General features: G+C 34.9%; 1 pseudogene; it reads left to right on the forward strand.

The window, feature by feature from the left end:
- Positions 1 to 132: 132 nt before the first annotated feature.
- Positions 133 to 15861, forward strand: LOC109389324 (serine/threonine-protein phosphatase 2A regulatory subunit B'' subunit gamma-like; annotated as a pseudogene).
- Positions 15862 to 20356: the final 4495 nt, after the last annotated feature.

The following is a 20356-nucleotide window of genomic DNA, read 5'->3' on the forward strand; positions in this document are numbered from 1 at the left end:
CTGAAACAATCATTGTCTCAAAACCAAAATTATATTTCAAAGTCTAAGTTTGACTTGATTGAATTGTGAATTTGCATATATTTGTTTACTTAATGCCTTTTTTAGTTCATTACTGCGTTTAATTTATGAGCGATGACATGGTAACAAATAAAATGATAAATATCAGACCTATATAATTATGAAAAAAGAATAGCACAGATTTCAAACAGTTTTTAAAAATCTTCAGTTTATTTACTTTTATTCCTTATTAAACATGAGATAACCAGAGTTCTCCATGATATTCTGAAACCGGTAAGCTTTAGAGCAAATAGGACTGCAAAATGTTAAAACACACACATTAAAATGATAATTACCAGCTTGTTAAAAACAGTGCAGTAAGGTTTCAATTTAGTCTACAATTTTGCTCTATAAAATGGCACTTAAACTACCTCAAAAGCACTGATGACTGTATTTAATATACCAATGAATTTCGAGAGCAAAAATATTTAAATTAACCATGCAAATTACTCCACTACAGTCACCTAGGACATTTCTTAAAATATAAAAGTGTGCTATCTATGGACCTATTTACCCATGCTTCCTTTTATTCTTTAAGTTTGGAAAGTACAATAAAGTGAAGCTTCATAAAATGGACATTTTCAATAAAAGTTATGTTATGAAGAATCACCATGAAACTAATAGTGACCCATACTCTTGAAAGTTAAAATGTTAAGTAGTGCTATGAAATAACTCAATAATAGAAACAATTCAAGTGTAGATTTAAAGTAGCATCTATTAAAAAAGATTATAAACACTAGATCTTTTTTTGCTTTTCTATTGACTTGTTATATACTGTATTTTAACCACATTATGCTGGCATCTATCAGTTTCAGATTTGTAGAAGCAGAGTCATATTACAAAATTTAAAACATTAATTAAACAATTTTGTGAAAATAATTGTATTAAATAGTTAAAATTAACATGCTTATTAGAGAAATTTAATAAAATGTCTAAAAAATTGGTTGCTTTTCTCAGTGTGGAAGTAATAAGCTGACTTGGATCAATAAAAGGTTATACGCAGTTTAAATATTACAGAGTATATTCCAATGTAGTAAGATCAAACAAATTCTAAGTTACTAAAATGTTTATATTCATGTTATAATTTTAAATTTTCTAGGGCTGTAATAATTACCATCTTGGGGAAAATGTAGATTTTACCCACAGAAGCATACTTAATAACAGTAAAAACACTGAGGGGTTCCCTCCACCCCACATCCATCTCCAGTTCAATCGACTATTTGCAAAGCATCTTGACATTGTTAGCTTTAGTTCTCAGGGAATACTAATTTTTGTCTCTCCTTCTTACACAGGCTTATTCTTTATATGGATTAGTATGATGCTGGCAATAAGGTATTTTGACAGCCCAAGAGGATATGGCTATATTGTTTTTCAGAATTTTATCATTATCCACAAATACTATGCATAGTGGAAACCACATATTGAAGTACAATTTTGTTCTTGCTACCCATGCATCTAACTTCCTATGTGATATAAATACATTGGCAGTGTAGCTTCCAAAATTATTTCTAGATCTCAGTGTTTATAGTCATTAGTCTATGAGGAGACTTTTTGTTTCTGGGAAGAATTGTACAGCTGGATAAAAAGATTGGGTTGTTGGAAAAGTCATGACGCATTTTTTGCAACAAAAAACATAGAAAAAAATACATCATGACTTTTCCACAACCCAATATAATAAAGAAATAACTCAAAGACTGATATGAACCAATGAAATTCTTTAGAACTCCCATTTAAGTCAACATTATTATTTTGGCACCAAGTGACACTGATGGTAAGGAAGCAATAGTTTATTTTTCAGATTTAAACCACTACCATTTTCTTTGATTTTCTAACTCATATGCAATAGTCTGAATGTTTGTGCCCCCAAAATTCACATGTTGACATTCTAATCCTCAAAGGTGATGGAATAAGTAGGTGGGGCCTTTGAGAGGTGATTAAATCATGAGGGTAGAGCCTCATAAATGGGATTAATCTCTATAAAAGAGTTTGCTGAGAGATCCCTTACCCTTATAACATGTGAGGACACAGTGAGTAGGTGCTGGCTATGAACCAAGAGGGCCTTCACCAGAATGCAACAGAATTTTTACAGACCTCAAGTTTCTTCAGATGTTGTCCAACTTGTATTTTACCATCTCTGCCAAAATTTGAACTAACCACAAGAGTCCCTCAGGAACTTCTCCTTACTGAAAATATGGACCAGAGTGCATGACAAGCATGGTCATTCGTAATTGTTGTCAGGCATATTTATTGAGTACTTGGCAACTTCCAAGTTGTGATTTTAAGTTAAGGTTTTAAATGGGAAATAACATGGTTGCAACTGGGTTTTACTTTTTAAGACTTTATTTTTCATAATAGTTTTATATTTGCAAAAGAATTGTGAATGTAGTACAGATTATTCTCATCTACCCCATATCTAGTTTCTGCTGTTAACATCTTACATTAGCATGGCACATTTATTATAATCAATCAACCAACATTGATACATTATTAACAAAAGTCCATTCTTTATCCAGATCCTTTATTTTCACCTAATATCCTTTTCTGTTCCAGGAACCCACCCAGGGATATATACTGGGTTGTTGGAAAAGTCATGATGCATGTTTGCGACAGATGGCACTAGTTCATTTTTGGAAGTACTAGAGTCATTCACATCTATGTTATTGCTATGTCTTTTGACAGCTGACAGTTCTAGCTTCATCTTAAAAAAATTGAGTGATTTGGTTTAGTTTTGGAGATTTTACAACAAGTTGAAGATGGAAGACTAAACTGCATTTTTGCCATGTTTTATTGTTTTACTTCCATAAAAGGAAGAACGTGTGTCAAACTTGTGAAAAATTGCATAAAGTTTACGGTGACAATGCTCTAGAAGAATGTCAGTGCCAATGATAGTTCACGAAATTCTGTGCTGGTGATTTTGATCTCAACGACGCTCCTCGGTCAGGGAGGCCCACTGAGGTTGATGACAACAAAATAAAGGCATTGATCAAGTCAAACCCACGTTACATGACACGAGTGATTGCAGAAACATTGAACATCCATCATTCAAATGTTCACGACTACCTGAAGAAGCTGGGATATGTAAGCAAGCTCGATATTTGGGTTCCGCATGAACTCAAAGAAGTTCATTTGATGGCATGTATAAACATCTGCAATATGCTCATTAAACATGAGGAAAACGATCCTTTTTTGAAGCGACTGATAACTGGTGATGAGAAGTGGATTGTTTACAACAATGTGGTGCGCAAACAGTCTTGGTCCCGATGTGATGATTCACTTCAAACATCGAAAGCAAACGTTAATCAGAGGAAGATTATGCTTTCAATGTGGTGGGATTTTAATGGTGCTGTGTTTTTCAAGCTCCTACCAAGGAACCAAACAATCAACTCAAATGTGTACTGTCGGCAATTGGACAGTTTGAATGAATCCATCATCCAGAAATGTCCAGAGCTTGTTAATTGTAAAGGAGTTGTGTTCCATCGCGACAACGCAAGAACACACACAAGTTTGATCACCCGTGAAAAATGATTGGAGCTTGCATGGGATGTGTTGCCACACCCACCATACTCGCTTGACCTTGTGCCGTCAGACTTGCACTTGTTTCACTTTCTTCAAAACTCCTTGCAAGGTATAATGTTCAATTCAGATGAGGCTGTAAATAAGCACCTTGTTCAGTTTTTCGCAAATAGAGACAGGTCCTTCTATGAACGAGCAATTATGAAGCTCACTGAAAGATGGCAAAATGTTGAACAAAACGGGCAATATATCATTGATTGATCTTTGTTCTTTATATAAATAAATGACCCTTGAAAAACCTAGACAAAATAATCATGACTTTTTCGACAACCCAATATTTAGTTTTTATGCCTCCTTAGGCTACCTTAGGCTGTGCTATTTTACACAAAGTTTTTTTGTTTTTCATGATTTTGACAGTTTGGAATGTTAATGATCAGTAATTTTGTAGGATGACACTCTGTTGGAATTTCTAATGTTATTCTCGTGATTAATCTAGGTTTATGTTATTTAGGGAGGAGGATCACAGAGGCAAAGTGCTGTTTTATCACATATTAAGAGAACATGCTATCCACATGATATGTAACTATTGACATTGACCTTGATCACCTGGCCGAGGTAATATTTGTCAGGTTTCTTCCCTTTAAAGTTACTCATCTCCACTTTCCATTCTGTACTCTTCAGATGGAAGTCACTAAGTATGGAAGTCACTGAAGTATGGAAGTCCATACTTCAGAAGTGAGAATTTATGCTTCCCTTCCTTTAGGGTGGAGTGCCTATGTAAATTATTTGCAGTTTTTCTGCACTGAAGATTTATCTTTGTACATTTATTAAATCATTCAGTCATTTATATCAGTATAAATCGCTCATCCTATCTTTATGTAGGTTTTAAATTATATCCTTTTCCTTTTTCCTGAAAAACTTCTTTTAATATTTTTTTGAAGGGAAGGTCTTCTGTTGATGAATTCCTTCAGTTTTGGTTTGTCTGAGTACGTATTTCTTCTTTACTTTTGATAGATAACTTTGTTAGATAAAGAATAATAGGGGAGCCAGCTGAATGGCTCAGTTGGTTAAGAGCTCGCTCAAGAATCCGAGCTCTTAGCAACAGCAGTTCGAGTGCTGGCCTGAGCTGAGCTGCCGCTGAGCTGCCAACAGGTGGCAGGATGGCTCAGCTTAAAAAAAATAAATAAAATAATAGGGACTTCCACCCACGCGGTTGAGTGGCCTTCCCAGCCTTTACAGGGTTTGGCAGTGTTTGACATCTGAGTTGGTAACGAGTGGAGCAGTTAGTAAACAAATGCAGGAGCTGATTCACGAGAGTCAATCATAGACTTTCCAGTTCTTCGCTGTGTGGGGTGGGGAGTTTACCGACGCCCAATACCGGTCCAAACAAACAAAAAAAAAGGTGAACAAGAATTAAAAGATGAAGAAATGTATTTATTTACCCAATAGTACTCAGAATGGAAAGGAAGTAGGAAAAAACCACCAATGAATTCTATAAGACCATTATCCAGTTTTATCATAGGCTGCCAGCTAAAGATGAAGTCTTATTACAGAAATTAAGAGACGAATCCAGAGCCATCTTTCTGCAAAGGAAAAGTAGAGAACTGTTAGATAATGAAGAATTACAGAACTTACGGTTTTTGCCGGACAAGCACCATACACCATCTATGAATGGAGAGGAAGCAATGATTAATTATGAAAATTTGTTGAAGGTTTGTACAAAAGCTGGACCAAAGTGCAAGTAATTTTTCACAGCAAAAGTTTTTGCTAAACTCCTTCGTATGGATTTTTATGGAAGAATTTCTATCATGCAGTTCTTTAATTATGTCAAGCAAAGTGGCTTTATCAAACAAGTTTGATGAACATATAACATATAAACTTAGTTGATATGATGTTGCAGGACAAGGATACCTTTGGGAAGCTGATTTGGAACTACAATACTGGAAGTTTCCCTACTTTGCCACAATTAGACGGGCTGGAAAAAATCTTTGTACTCTTTTTTTTTTTTTTAAAGATTTTTATTGGTGAGCTGGGGGGATGGGAACAGTGCTGGGGAATTGGGGGAAGGGGAACAGACAAGTTGCTGTCCTTTTGTTCTTCAGTCTAGTTGTGGAGGATGTTGCTTCACTGGCCCAAGTTGGCACCATCATTGCGCTCTTCCCGGGCGAGGCAGATCAGTCGCCGGCTTCTGGACGGCCGCTCACTGCGGCTGCTGGCCGCTCACGCTGGCTGCTGGCTGCTGGCCGCTCACGCTGGCTGCTGGCTACACACGGTAGCCCATGGTAACCCACTGCCACAGGGACTGCAGCCCACGCTGTCGCCAGCGACTCACAGCAGCCCAGCTCCAGGTTGAGCTGTTGTTCAGCATCTTAGCTGTAGAGGGCAGTGTCACTGGCCCTCATATGTGGGATCCAAACCGGGGCCCTCTGGCATCCCAAGCGAGTTCTTAACCATCGCGCCACTCGGCCGGCCCTCTTTGTACTCTTTTTATGTTTGTACAGCAGTTAGGAAATTCTTCTTTTTACACCCTCTAAGAACAGGGAAGATAAAAATCCAAGATATTTTAGCATGCAGCTTCCTAGATGATTTATTGGAGAACTGTCCAAGGAGAGTCTAGAAACAAATTGGTTTCCTGCTCCTTCTGCCCTAAGGGTGTAGAGCCAGTATTGGAATCTTGATAAGGATCACAATGGCATGCTCAGTAAGGAGCTCGCCCACCACAGAACAGCAACTGGGACCAATATCTCCTTAGGCCCTGTTTTCCAGGAGTGTTTCACTTATGATGGAGAAAGGGTAATAAAAATGTAAGCTCCCACAATTTCCAAATACCTTTTTCTTGATGTGATATGGCATTTTTTTTAACAGTGTGTAACATTATCTTATGAATGATCTGATCAAATTATTTGAGATTTGGAGCCTTTAACTTGAAAGTAAATTTGCTTTACAACAGTACTTCCCTTATGGACTCAGGGAAAATAGAAATTTTTAATATTTTGTTCATTTCATTGTCAATGTACCTACTGTAAAAGAGTGTGGACTAGTACAATAAAAATCAGAAAAACTGGCAATTTCTATTGACTATGTTTATATAAATGGTTCATCCATTAAATTACCAGGTCAGATACGCCATGATTTAAGTATTCTGTGTATGCCATGATTTAAATCTAAAAATTAGGTTGTATTACACTCTATAAGTGGCTATATTAGCAGCTAAAGATTGGCTAACATGTACTTATCCTTTTATTGCAAAATACTTGAGAAGAAAGCTCTAAATAGTATTTTTATTTATTTTTTAAGTTAAATTTATTGGGGTGACAATGGTTAGTAAAATTACATAGGTCCAAGTGTACAATTCTATAATCATCATCTATATATCACATTGTGTGTTCACCACCCAGAGTCAGTTCTCCTTCCCTCACCATATGTCTAAGTTACCATTCTTGATATTAAAAACGTGTTAAGACTCATAAATTTTCCAAACTAATCGTGCTTAAGAAATGGTCATATTATTAGAAGAGAATCAGGGTTCTAGTTTTTATCACTGAGCTTTAATAACAGTTTTCTAAACAATAGCATTTATTAAACAAAGGAAAGGGGGGGAAAGCACAAAAATTGTTTTCTGACCCCCACAGCTGTCTAAACCAGACACCAAGGATCTTATACTGATATCATCTGGCGTATAAAGAAAATGAGACGTTACAACTATGCATAGAGTTAGACCATGATGAGGCTGCATCTCTCTAACTCTTCACCCAGCAATTTATCCAGAAAGGAATTCTTAATCTTAGCCTAAAAAACTTTTTTCAAAGAATTTAAAGTTTTTTTAAAGTTTAAGTTCTCTCAAGTATTTTACTTCTTTAAACTATGCAAAAAAAGGTAACCTGTGACCATATTTAAAACTTTTAAATATTTTGAAACAGCTATTTAGATATACTGTTCTATTCATTCTAGATAAACCTTTTTTTTTTTCAAAATGACCACACTGAAGTGAAGATATAAATTTAATGGCATTGTATGATAGTTTCGTCACTGTCCTGTCCATTTCAAAAGCATAATGAAAGAAAATTATAGTTTAAAACAGCAACTCTCATAAAATGAACTGTGTACCCAAAACTGTCCTGTACAGATTAACGGCTACATAGAATTCCTAGAAACAAACATTGAGCATACAAATGGATTTCTCATTTCATATTAAGAATAACTTGCCACCTTTGATAGCAGAACAGCTTCAAATCATGACATACTCACTTGAAAAGTTAATTCCAAATAAGGCCTCAAAGCACACCATTTTCTTTTCTGTAGGACCTCTTTGGATTTTGTTCTTGCATTAGAAAACTGAAAAGAACCTGCAGCTCTGCAATATATTTTCAAATTGCTTGACATCAAGAACAAAGGATATCTGAATGTCTTTTCCCTTTATTACTTCTTTAAGGTAAGTCTCATTTGTGTAAATGAGTCATTATTCCTTAAGTCATGTTTTACCATTTGGTTTATGTTACCTACTCAGGGACAATTTTATCTAACTTGTGATGTCTAAATTTAACAAAAGAGTTTGCATAACAGATCTCAGAAGGAAATCAAGTCTGCTTTTAGTTTTGTTTTTCTATTTTTCAAAAGTATAAATGGGCTAAATCAATCCTGATTTGATTTAGACGTGGAATACTACAAAAGTGTAAATATATGTCAGGGTCTGTACTAACCAGTGGAGATACAAACGTGCATGAGAAATTCTGTGTTCCCGGTGATCAAAAAAAAAATGTGTACAATAAAATCCTACAGAAGCTTTAAGTAAACAGTTCAGAAAAGGTAGCTCCTTTCCATAGGAGTTTTGTGGAAATGACTGAGGTAGTTATAGATTCTTTTAATTGCTGTGTTGTAAAAAATAAATAAAAACAATTTAAAAGCTGGAAAGAAAGAATAATAGGTAAGTAATTTTTTTTTCAATACTTTAAATATTTTATTGAATATTTTTTTCTTGTATGGTTTCCCACTAGAAGTCCAATGTAATTCTGATCCTTGTTCCTCTAGAGCAGCGGTTCTCAACCTGTGGGTCGCGAGTCCTTTGGGGGTCGAACGAACGACCTTTCCACAGGGGTTGCCGGGTACTCGTATATGGGCGTATCTGCATGTGGCCCTGGAGATGGATAGATGAGTGGTGTCTCGGTTCCGAAGACCATCGAAAATATGTGTTTTCCGATGGTCTTAGGCGACCCCTGTGAAAGGTTGAGAACTGCTGCTCTAGAGGTAAGGTGATTTCCCCCCCCACTGACTTCTTTCAAGAAGTTTGTCTTTGGTTTTCTGCAGTTTGAATATGAAATGTCTGTGTGTAGGTATTTTTTTCTTTGTTTTGTTGGTTGGTTAGGTTTCTGTTTTGTTTCTGTTTTTTTATTCTGCTTGGTGTTCTTTGCATTTCCTGCCTCTATGGTTTTGTGTCTGTTATGGTGAAAAATTCTTGGCCATTATTACTTCATATATCTCTTCTGTTCTCTTTTTTATGCTTCCAGTATTACTATTACGTATACAGAAATTGTCCCACAGTTCTTGGATATTCAATTCTCGTTTACTTTTTCATTCTTTTTTCTCCTTGCATTTAAAAATAACAATAATAATAGAAAAAAATTTGAAAAATATCTCCAAAATTCAAAGTTGGCATAAGTAATTCAGTGTGTTAAGAAAATATAAAATTACACATGTAAATAAGTGGTAGGATGTATTGTCAATGGTGATAAAATAACATACATACATAAAATAACAACAATGAATCTGTTATTAAGATTGATGGCAATGACATATGCCTACAAAAGATAATGACGTTTTTTTGACATAAAGTATGTTGGCAAGTTTCTACTTTTATATATCTGTTCCTTCATTCTACAAAATACTATTGGACATGTAGTAAAGTACAGGTAATTCAATCAGGCTAAGGATAAATATATAAAAACTCAATCGCTACCTCCAACTTTGAATAACTCAAATCTACAGAAAAAGAGACTCAAAAAGGTAATAAAAATAATAAAAATGTGAAAGTGAAATCAAGTATCTATTGTAGAACATAGAAAAAAGATCACTTAAGAGTGCCAGGGAATTCAGAGACAACTTAGCAGAAAAGAGAGGTGTTGAATTTCTGAATGAATCAGAAGTTTGCCACATGGACAAAATGATAAGAAGATATTATACTCATAGGATTTGGGTTTGTTAAGAATGAGAAATTGTAGCACAATTACGAACTATAAATTATGTAGGATTTCTGGACCATAGAATATGATGGGAGTTACATAAAGTGAATCAGACATGTAAAAAGTGGCCAAGTCAAGCAGGACTTTTTAGACAGCGTATTTGAGGACATTCAGTATGAGTGTTACTGAATACAAGTACATTTCTGGAGACTCCAGTGATGTGGTCCTAGTATAATTATTTTTGTAAGACGACCAAAGTTTCTTGAAGACAACTTTGAAGTTAACTTGAAGAAAGATAGAGGCATGACATTTTTGATCTACTAAGAAAGCTAGTTGTCAAACAAGAGGGATAATAATCAATAGAGCATGATGTCTGTCTCTCAAAACTTTGACAGGTTTTAGGGATTCTAAGTACCCTGTACACCAAAACACCTCTGAAATTCTTTCCACTCAGTCTTTCTTGCTCCAGAAAAAAATCTTACTCAGTCTTCCTTGCTCCAGAAAAAAAATCTTAGCTTCAAGAAAGCATTCCCTTCATTGTGAGGAAATTTTCATTTCTCCTCAAGCCCTCTCCTCATCAGCTAAAGCTGACTCCTGAATAATTGTCAGTTTCAGAACAGAATGGCCACCAAAAAGTGGCAGCCCTGCACTGATGGCACCTGATGACAGAACTTGTGGAACAAAAAGTATGCTTCTAAATAGTAAACTGCATATGTACCAGAGGGTAGTTATTAAGCCCAACAAAGCACAACAGGCTACAAGCTCAATGAGTTTTCTGAGATGCTGAAGTGTGAAGTACAAAAGTATTCACATTAAATCACATGGTCTCTAGGATCTTTTGCAGGAGATTAATTAAAAAAGAAGACTGATTGAATTAACTTACTTGACCAACAATAACAATCCAGAAAACCCTATTTAACACTATAAAAAGGCAATATTTTGAAGCAAATTAATTTTTGTAATTATCTGAATACGTTTTTAAGAAAACTACCAGCAATAAGTAACTTTAACAACTATAATAGTTTCAATGAAACTTTTTTCCATATCTATAATCTAATGAACAAAAACCCTCCTGTTCTCTATGCTTTAATCACTGATGCATCTAAATGTGGAAAATCCATTTTGATATTTTAATGATAAAATCAAATGTATGCAGCATACAAAGCAGTTTGGGTTGAACCATTTTATTATATACAGATGTTTGGCACCAATTTGGAGGTTTTTTTTTTTTTTTGTAATACAGAACAATTTTATAGTTCATTGCTGCACATTCCATTAAACCATAAAATAATAATTCAATTAAACCATCAAACACTATATTGTGATCATTTCAATTATGTTTTAACAATCTCATTAGTATAATTAGTCTTAGATAACAAACATGATTGGGCCCTTATAAGATAAGAGATTTAATTGGCTTATTTCCATAATTGTAGCTATTCTATTTAACTTTTCATTTTTCTGTTTTGAAAACAAAGTTGTTTTATTTTCACAGAATAAATGTTTTGAATTATATATGAGAAGTAAAATTATGCTAAAACTTAAGCATTGGTTTTCATTTATTCCTAATATCAAACCCAATGGCCCCCCTTTAATTTTAATTACTGATCCATGCTACTGATACACATTTTGCCTGTGGCATTCCTAGGCAATTCAGCTGTGTCTACCTTTGAAGTTTTCATCTTTATGAGGAAAAAAGGAAAATATTTCTCCTTAGATGGGTATTAAATTAATAAAATTATATTATAACTTTCTAAATATGTGATATTTTGAATTTAATTTTTAAATTACTTTTTTGATTTTGCTAGCTCTAGAAATTTAGGATTTAACTGTGAGGAATTCTGATTGCTAGAGTTAAGACAAAGTCCTTATTAGAAGCTGGCTGGCCAGATTCAATGTCACTGGAGGTTTTTAGTAATGCTCTCTGAAATGAATGTTGAGTCAATCACTAAGAAGATAGGGATTCAGGAAATGGCTTCCGGAGACTGTTTCATCTGTAAACATTAAAAGAGACCTGGAGGAAGTGACTCATGATGTATGAGAACATCATATTAAAAAGTATAACTCAGGAACCCCAGCAATAGGTTGGTGCTAAGGAATATGTGGTGTACTGTATATCCCAAAGCGGTACTTTTGGGACCAAAAATCACATATTTCCTTCCCACTTCCTAAGTGAAGGTATATATTTTCTTAAATACTGCCTCTGGAAACCAAGGGAGACTATCACATAGTTTCCCCTTCTTAACATTATTCTAACATGTCCCACCAAAACCTCTATCTTTCTAAATGCTTCAGAGCTTGACAAATAGTAATAAAAATATATACATATCTTTTGAGCTTTTACCATGCCCCAGAAACTGTTTTAAGTAGTTTACTTAGAAAATTGAATCTTAAAAATAAGCCCAAGTAATGGTTAACGACTCACTTCCGGAAACCCACTCTTGACTAGGCTAGATCCCTCTAGTTTGTTTTTTCACTCCCAATCCGTCATTATATTCACCACACTTTGTTTTTAATCACTAGTTTTATTTCCTTTACCCCTATATTTTATATACAGTGTGGGTAGGCGCAGTGTCTCTTCTTGTCATCATGTAATTCCAGCTCATAACAAATTGCTGTACTCATAAGATATTTGTATTGATTGGGTTATGTTATAAAGGGAGGTTTGAGTTAGCATTTAGAAAATTGGTACATTCTTTTTCAAGAACTCTAAGTTAAAGAACATAATTAGATGGTATAAATGAACCCCATGGTGACCCTTTAAAATGTGTGAAATTTAATAACTTTAACGTATGAAAACAAGAAAATCATTGTTAAAATGCCTCAATTCCAGTAAAATATCTAAACAATAAAGATTTAGTGACTTTCTAGCTCCCTTCTTTGGATTGAAAATACCTACAAGGGTATATCCGAATGAATTAACACACTGGGCATCTCCTCCAGTAGAGTTCCACAGGGCTTTTTTTCTGCCTGCAAGGGAAACCAGCATGCCTTAAAAACCTAAAATGTTCTCTGATCTTGTCTCAAGTGGTGGCTCAGATCCCTAAAGTTTGTTGTGCCAATCAACCTTTATGAACATGGGTTTCAGCACTGGAGGATGCCATTTTGAATACTTTACCAGCTGACTGTGCTTTGTGTAAACCATCATTATCTATACCCTGTCCTACTTCCCTTTCTGCTCTTCATTCTTGATGGGTTACATTCCCTGCAGTGGCAGAGGAACAAAGCACTTGCTTGAAGGGGTTTTTTCCCTCTCTGGTTTCTGTTTTCTGCTTTCATAATTTCCAGCTGTTTCCTAATATTTCTCCTGTATGTATGAAAAAGACCAAAACCTGAGAGGTACGCAAAAATAATTCAAGGTATATTCCTCTGAATTTAAAAAGCCAGATGTTCCAGGAAACCCTTTTACTGGGAAGTATGACAAAAAGCCTTTCATGTATACAAGTTTGATTTATAGCTTTAGATAACAGTAAATGCAGCTTGGCCCATGGCTCAAAAAAGTGATTCTTGAATTGTTATAAAATTTGCAAATTACAACTTCAACTTTATTGTTAAATAATTGTCAATATGCAGTGCATTTTATATAAGTTTTATAATATATAGTAATCAACTTATTTCAGTTGTTTGGGAGATACTATGTACTTAATAAGGGTGACCTGAAGAAATTAGCTCCCATGTAAGACCAACTGAGGGTAAAGCAAAGTGAAATAAAAAAATTTAATTCTACATATTTAACTTGGATATGGTACTAATGAATGAAAAACAAAGTATTTAATTTAAAAGTGCATTAACTACTAGACAATAAGCTAACAACTCATTTCATGATCAAAAAAATCTATTTCTGAATAATTAAAAGGAATACTAGGTTAATATGATTGATAGTTAATAAGATTATTTGCATTTTAAAATCTATATAAAATGAATATTATTGCTTATGAGGTCCTGAATTAATTTTCCTTTGTATTTGAGAAAGTTTTCTCTCTCTGTTTCCTAATGGACTGTTGGATTTATAAATGAGTCAGTTTCAACATTTTATCCTTAGCAGTTCCTAAAGTCATGAGAATGTATGCACACGTCTTGCAATTATAATTTTGAGATGTGTGTACTATTAATATGTGTAAAAATAAGTACTTATAAGTATGTATTATGTACTTAATGTTGGAAACAGTTTACTCATGTTAAATCCTTTTGTCCTCATAATAGCCTTATAGAATATATACAACTCTTATTACTGTTTTATAGATGAGAAAACTGAGATGAAAGAGGTTACATAATTTGAGGTCACTCAACTAGTATGAGTGGAGCTGAGATTCAAATCAAGGATTATAGTTCAACGAAGTATGCACTTAATCAGTACTCCATAATACAAGCTGTATATACATGACATGAATCAAGCACATGAGAATTTTTTTGTAATTAAAGTTATTGGGGTAACATTGATTAAAGCATTATATAAGTTTCAGGTGTACAACTTTATATACAACATCTGTGTAGTCCTTCTGTGCTCTCCTTTTGTCACCATGTATCTGACCCCCTTTACCGTCTTGGGTATCTCCCATTCTCCTATCCCTCTGATAAACACATTGTGTTGTTTGTATCTATGAGTTTGTTTGTTCATTTGTTGCTTTCTGTTTTATATCCTACATATGAGTGAAATCATATGGTTCTTTTCCCTTTCTGTCTCATTTATTTCACTTAGCATCATACTCTCAAGTCAGTCATAGGACATTTAGGTTGTTTCCATGTCTTGGCTATTGTGAATAATGGTGCAATGAACATTTTTTCAGATTTCGTGGGTAGATACCAAGAATAAAGACTGCTGAGTCATATAGTAGCTCTATTCTTAATTTTTTGAGGACCCTCCATACTGTTTTCCATAGCAGCTGTACCAAGTTACATTCTCACCAGCAGTGTATGAGAGTTCCCTTTTCTCCACGTCCTCTCCAATACTTATTTCTTTTCTTATTGATAATAGTCATTCTAAAAGGTGTGAGGTGATACCTCATTGTGGTTTTGATTTGCATTTTCCTAATAACTAGTGAAGTTGAACATCTTTTCATACATCTGTTGGCCATCTGTATGCCTTCTGCAGGAGAACATCTATTCAGGTCCTCTGCCCATTTTTTAATTGCATTGTTTCTGTTTTTGTTGTTGAGTCATAAGTTCTTTATATATTTTTTTGGATATTAGCCCCTTATCAGAGGTATCATTTGCAAATATCTTCTTTCATTTGATTGGTTGCCTTTTTGTTTTGTTGTTGGTTTCTTTAGCTGTGCAAAAGCTTTTTAGTTTGATGTAGACCTCATTCATTTATTTTTGCTTTTACTTCCCTTGCCTTTGGCGTCAAGTTCACAAAAATCCCCTGTGAGCAAGGTTCATAAGTTTAAGGAATATGAGAGTTTTTTAAATGTATTTTGGTTGTCTCAAAATATATTAAGCATCAGGGAGTCTTCTTCTTTTAAAGGTTTACATCTTCTCCTAAGCTAACCACTAATCCATAACAAATATTTCTTTCAACTGAAAAACATTTATTAGTATGCCTTTAAAGAAAACTATTTCTAAACCTGTAGGAAAATGTGCAGTACTTGTTTTCAGAGTTAATATATTTTTGCTTGTAGGAAATGCTTTTAGGAAATTGTTCAATTCTTGCCCTTAGAATCAATTTTTTTTCCTAAAGTATAAACTATAATGGAGTAAATATTAAAATATTGCTTATAGTCTTAGGTAAATCATTTCTTAATATTTGCTGTACTGCATACTATCTGAATGATAGCAGGTATATCAATAATAAAAGTAAGACTAAAATAATTTTCAAGTAGGGATATGCCATTTCTGTTTTATACTGTTGCAGAATATATCATCAAAAACTTAGTGGCTTTAAACAACAAAAATTCTTTATTTCTCAGGTTTTGTTGTATTGACCAGGTTCACACTGTGTCTCATGGGGGGGTCAGGATGCTGAAAAGTTAAACATGGCCTTACTCATGGCCTTACTAAACATGATTGGCAGATGGGATTGCCTCCAGGTGGGAGATCCACAAGAATCATTGTCAGTGGCTTTAGTAATCCTGCACATGGGCCTCTCTATGACTTCTTAGACTTCCGCACCTCATAATTGTTCAGTTCCAAGAAGGAGCATTCGAAGTATACAAACACCCACATGTAAACTCTTATCCAGCTTTCACATATGTCGGACTTGTTCATGTTCCTTGGCCACAGCAAGTATCACATGGCCAAATCCAGAATCAATGTGGGTGGGGACTACAAATGGACATGGATATAGGGAGGTATGGTTTACTGAGTGCCATCAAAGTAATAACCACCACATTTTATATATGTGTGTGTGTGTGTCTGTGTGTGTGTGTGTGTGTGTGTGTGTGTGTATATGTATAATATTAATCCCCACCTAATTTGTCATCTCTGTATCAGTGAGTGGCAAGTTCAGCTGAAAATCTAGCTCCTGCCATCTTTGTAGATTCAAAGCTAGCATTATACAGCTAGCCTTAGTATGAGAGCATTGTAGCATATTTATTTTTCTCATTGAAGTCTTTGCATGTTGTATTTTAGGGCTTAACTTGGAACGCCCCAATTTTCCTTAGAATCTAATATATTCCCTCTCTGTTGTTTGAATGCACTAGGATTTTGTCTTTACTCTCTTCTGACTTTTATCAGATTATCTTAAATTTTTTCCCTCTTTTGGATTCAAGCCTAATTCTAGAACCTAAGTCTAGTTACCTATGTGCTGACCTCTGTAGAAAAGTATCACAAATAATGGCTATTTGCTTCACTAGAATTCTAGCAAAAATTCAGTCATAAATTTATGTACTTAACCAACTCTGAAGGATCCTATTATCTAATGAGGGAATCTGACAAGTCATTATGATTTTTTAAGAACAAATTTTAACATCTACGTGTTTCCTAGAGTCTATACCTTGCCAAACTGGCTGCACTTTCTGTGTCCATCTACAAACATCTAGGTAAATATCCCCAAACCTGTACTTCCCTTGTCATTTATTTTATTGTTATACCACAGCTCTTGCCTATCCCCTGCTCGTTTTAATCAGTTTTGACAAATTTGTGCATATCCCAACTTTAACTATGTTCCAAATAAGAATAAGGACATATTTATAAACCCCCAAAGTTTGCTCATATCCCTTACCAGTTAGTTCTCACCTGTTACATTCTCAGGGAACCATCTATCTGATTTCTGTCACTATGGACTAGATTCAGTGGAGTGTTGGTAAATGTTTAGAAACTGTCTATTGAAAAAGTATTTTGTAAACTTTCCCAATTTCGATAGCAGTGTAAATACTGCTACTATGGCACCGTGGCTGATTTTTAGGCTACCAAGGTTACATCACTGAATGCAGAGTTGGGAAGAAACATGCATTAGCGCACAATTAAACACATTTCAAATACAATATAAATAAATAAATAGATAGATAGATAAATAAATAAATAAATTCAGCATAGATAAGAAGTAATACGTTTCGAGTATTTAAAATACATTACTCAATTTTAAGTCTATATAATTCAATTTTTAATAGTTGCTGTGTTCACCTGGCTCATAGATATGCTGAAAATTTCACAGCAGACTATTGTGAGCTCATATGAGCCAGCTCCACCACAGCATAACAAGATTTGCCTGTTCTGTGAAAAAGAAATGCCATATAAATGGAATTATTCTGGCTTGTTTTTCGTTTTGTTTTCTTTTGTATCTGGTTTCTTTTGCACAAACAATGTATTTAAGATTAATACGTATTATTACATGTAGCAGTAGTTTATTGCTATATAATATTCCACTCTGTGACTAGGAACAGTTTGTTTAATCATTTACCCCTGGATAGACATTTGTATTGTTTTCAGGTTTGGCTCTTACTAATAAAGCTACGAACATTTGTGTAGAGTTTTGTGTAGACTTATATTTTTATTTCTCTTGGGTAAGCTCCCAGGTATGTGATTACTGGGTCATAGGGTAAGTGTATGTTCAGCTTTATAAGAAACTGCCTAAATGTCTTCCAAGCAGTTTTACAATTGTATCTTTCTACCCAAAATGAATGAGCGTTTGAGTTGAATCGCATCCTTGCCAACACTTGGTATTGTCAGTCTTTGTATTTTATCCATTCTAATGAGTACCTAGTGGTATTTCACTGTGGTTTAATTGGATTTACACTAATAACTAATATCTTTGAATAGCTTTCCATGTACTTATTAGTAACTTTTATATTTTATATAATAAAGTAACTTTTTGATATTTTTTCCCATTACACATCCTTTGTCAGGTTTATGTGCTGTGTGTTTCCTATTTTGATAGCCATTGCTCAGTAATTCTATGGGACAAAGAAATGCTATATAGTTGGTTGCATGAATAAAGAGAACAAATTGGACTGATTACTCTCCAGAGGTCCCTTCAGAAACAAGTACTAGACTCAATTATATGAACTGAACTGAGAGCCCAAAGGCTTACGAGCCAGATGGGAGCACACACTGGGGATACCTAGACTTGTCACACTTGCTGATGTAGGCCTTACTTGAGAGGTCCCTACAATTGTAAACATGCTTTCTTTCCACTGGCATCACCTGTGCCCCAGGACTATACTTCTTGTGTGGAAGTCAGACATTAACTTGCCTCCATCCAGAAAATACAGTGACTTTGTTCTCAGATGTAGTCTTGGGACTTCTTCATTTGTTTAAGAAGACAACACCAGTAGATAGCTTGGCCCTCAAAGACAACTGTAGAAATCTCACCAAAATGAGGCTACCCTTGGTTACTCAAGGGACCTTTCCAAAAAGAAAAATGACTCATTATTTATAACCAATCTGCAGGCAATTATCCTTACTCCAATTAGAAAAGTCTCCGTTTTAGGGAAAGGTGGTTCAAGCTTTGTTCCTAAAGTGTGATCAATGACTCCACCTTGGATCTGAAAGACGTTCACATCAGCCTTGACTCACTGTCCAGTGTTGTTATGGTTAACAGAATTGCCCCAGATTTCCTTCTTGCAAGCCGAAGTAGAGTTTTTATAATCACTAATATATCCTGCTGTATCTTGGCCTTAATACATGGCCCAAGTGGAAAGGTAGTACAGAAGTTTAAGGAGAAAACCACCCATCATTCTTAGGTAGACAATGATGGTTTATGGGAATTGTTCTGTGTCCTGGACTCTGGGTGGCCTGTTTGGTCGGTGGTGCATACTGGTTTCATCCTGCTGCTCATTCAGTAGATAAGTGCTTCAATTAAATGCTGGATTTGATGTCATCCTTTGTTGGTCAGATTAATCACCAGAAAATTCACGAATAGCCAAAAGGATACAGAAACAAGGGGTGGATATACTTGAGAAAATCAATTTTCCCAGGGTCTCTTGCACGTTCTCTATATCTTGCAAACAGAGGAACTGACTGCCGTTAGCCCTAGGCTACCTTTACAAGGTTATTTGTATTGCAGATGGTATTGGAAGATAGAAATAATATCTTCTTCTGAAGCAAAGGTAGGCATTCTTACTGTCCAGTGTAAAAATAATAATAATAAAAACGTTTCCTTCTGAAGCAAAGTACCTGTCGGCTTATTGCCCACTGTAAAAGATTTGAATTCCCTAAGCTTAGAGCACCTCTCCTGTACTATAAGTCACTGCATATGTGGGTGTCAGCTGGCCCTCTTCACGTTACTTTGTAGGAGTTGGGGCACAGGCAGCCGACGCAAAAATGCTAATAGTCTGGCTACTGTTTTTGTTGTAATAAACTACCCTGGATCTCTTACCCGTATCTGTGGCAGGCTCACTTGTTAGTTTGTAAGAAGGGTAAAATCTCAGACTTCCCACTTCTGACAGTGTCTACATCCAGCAAAATCCAGATAAAAGAATGGCCATACCTGTATTATTTGTTAAAGATCAGACTCTGGAAACAAAGTATCTATTAAAAGGAGAATAGATTTAAAATTTGTTGTAGTATATCTATACAGTGGATACTATAGAACTAGAACTACAATACATGGCTATGAGAAAAAAAGAACTGACATACCCAACAACATGGCTCAATCTCATAGAAATTACGATTGTGTGATAGAAGCCAGACACCGAGGAGTACATATAGAATGATTCATCTACATTGCATACACGAATGAGTAAAATTTATTAGTAGTGACAGATGTCAGGATAGTGTTTATTGAGGCGGGAGGTATTGGCTCAGAAGGAGCATGAGGCAAGATTCTGGAGAAGCAGGAAACTATCTGTATTTTGTTCTGAGATATAGTTTCACAGACATATACATATGGGGAAATGCATTGGCTATGATTAGGAATAGTGTACTGTTGTCTTTTTACTGTTATGTATGGTACACCTTAACTAAAATATGTTAAAAATATTTAAACTTTAGAATAACTTTTTAAATAAACTCTGGCCCATAATATTGATGAAATACTTAATAGTGCAGGAAACTTGAGAAAAGTTATTTTGCTGAGTTAAACATGGTATCTCTTGTCTGACAATATCTCTGATCTTCCTCCTCAAAAAAAAAGAAAGAAAACAAAGAAATTATGAAATTCCAAGTAATAGTTTGCCTAAGACTTCATTGGTAGGTGATTTAAATTAGTTTGAATAAAGAAAATGATTCTTTAG

This window comes from Hipposideros armiger, unplaced genomic scaffold (genome assembly GCF_001890085.2).
Source record: "Hipposideros armiger isolate ML-2016 unplaced genomic scaffold, ASM189008v1 scaffold_229, whole genome shotgun sequence".
In the NCBI taxonomy this organism is placed as follows: Eukaryota; Metazoa; Chordata; class Mammalia; order Chiroptera; family Hipposideridae; genus Hipposideros; species Hipposideros armiger.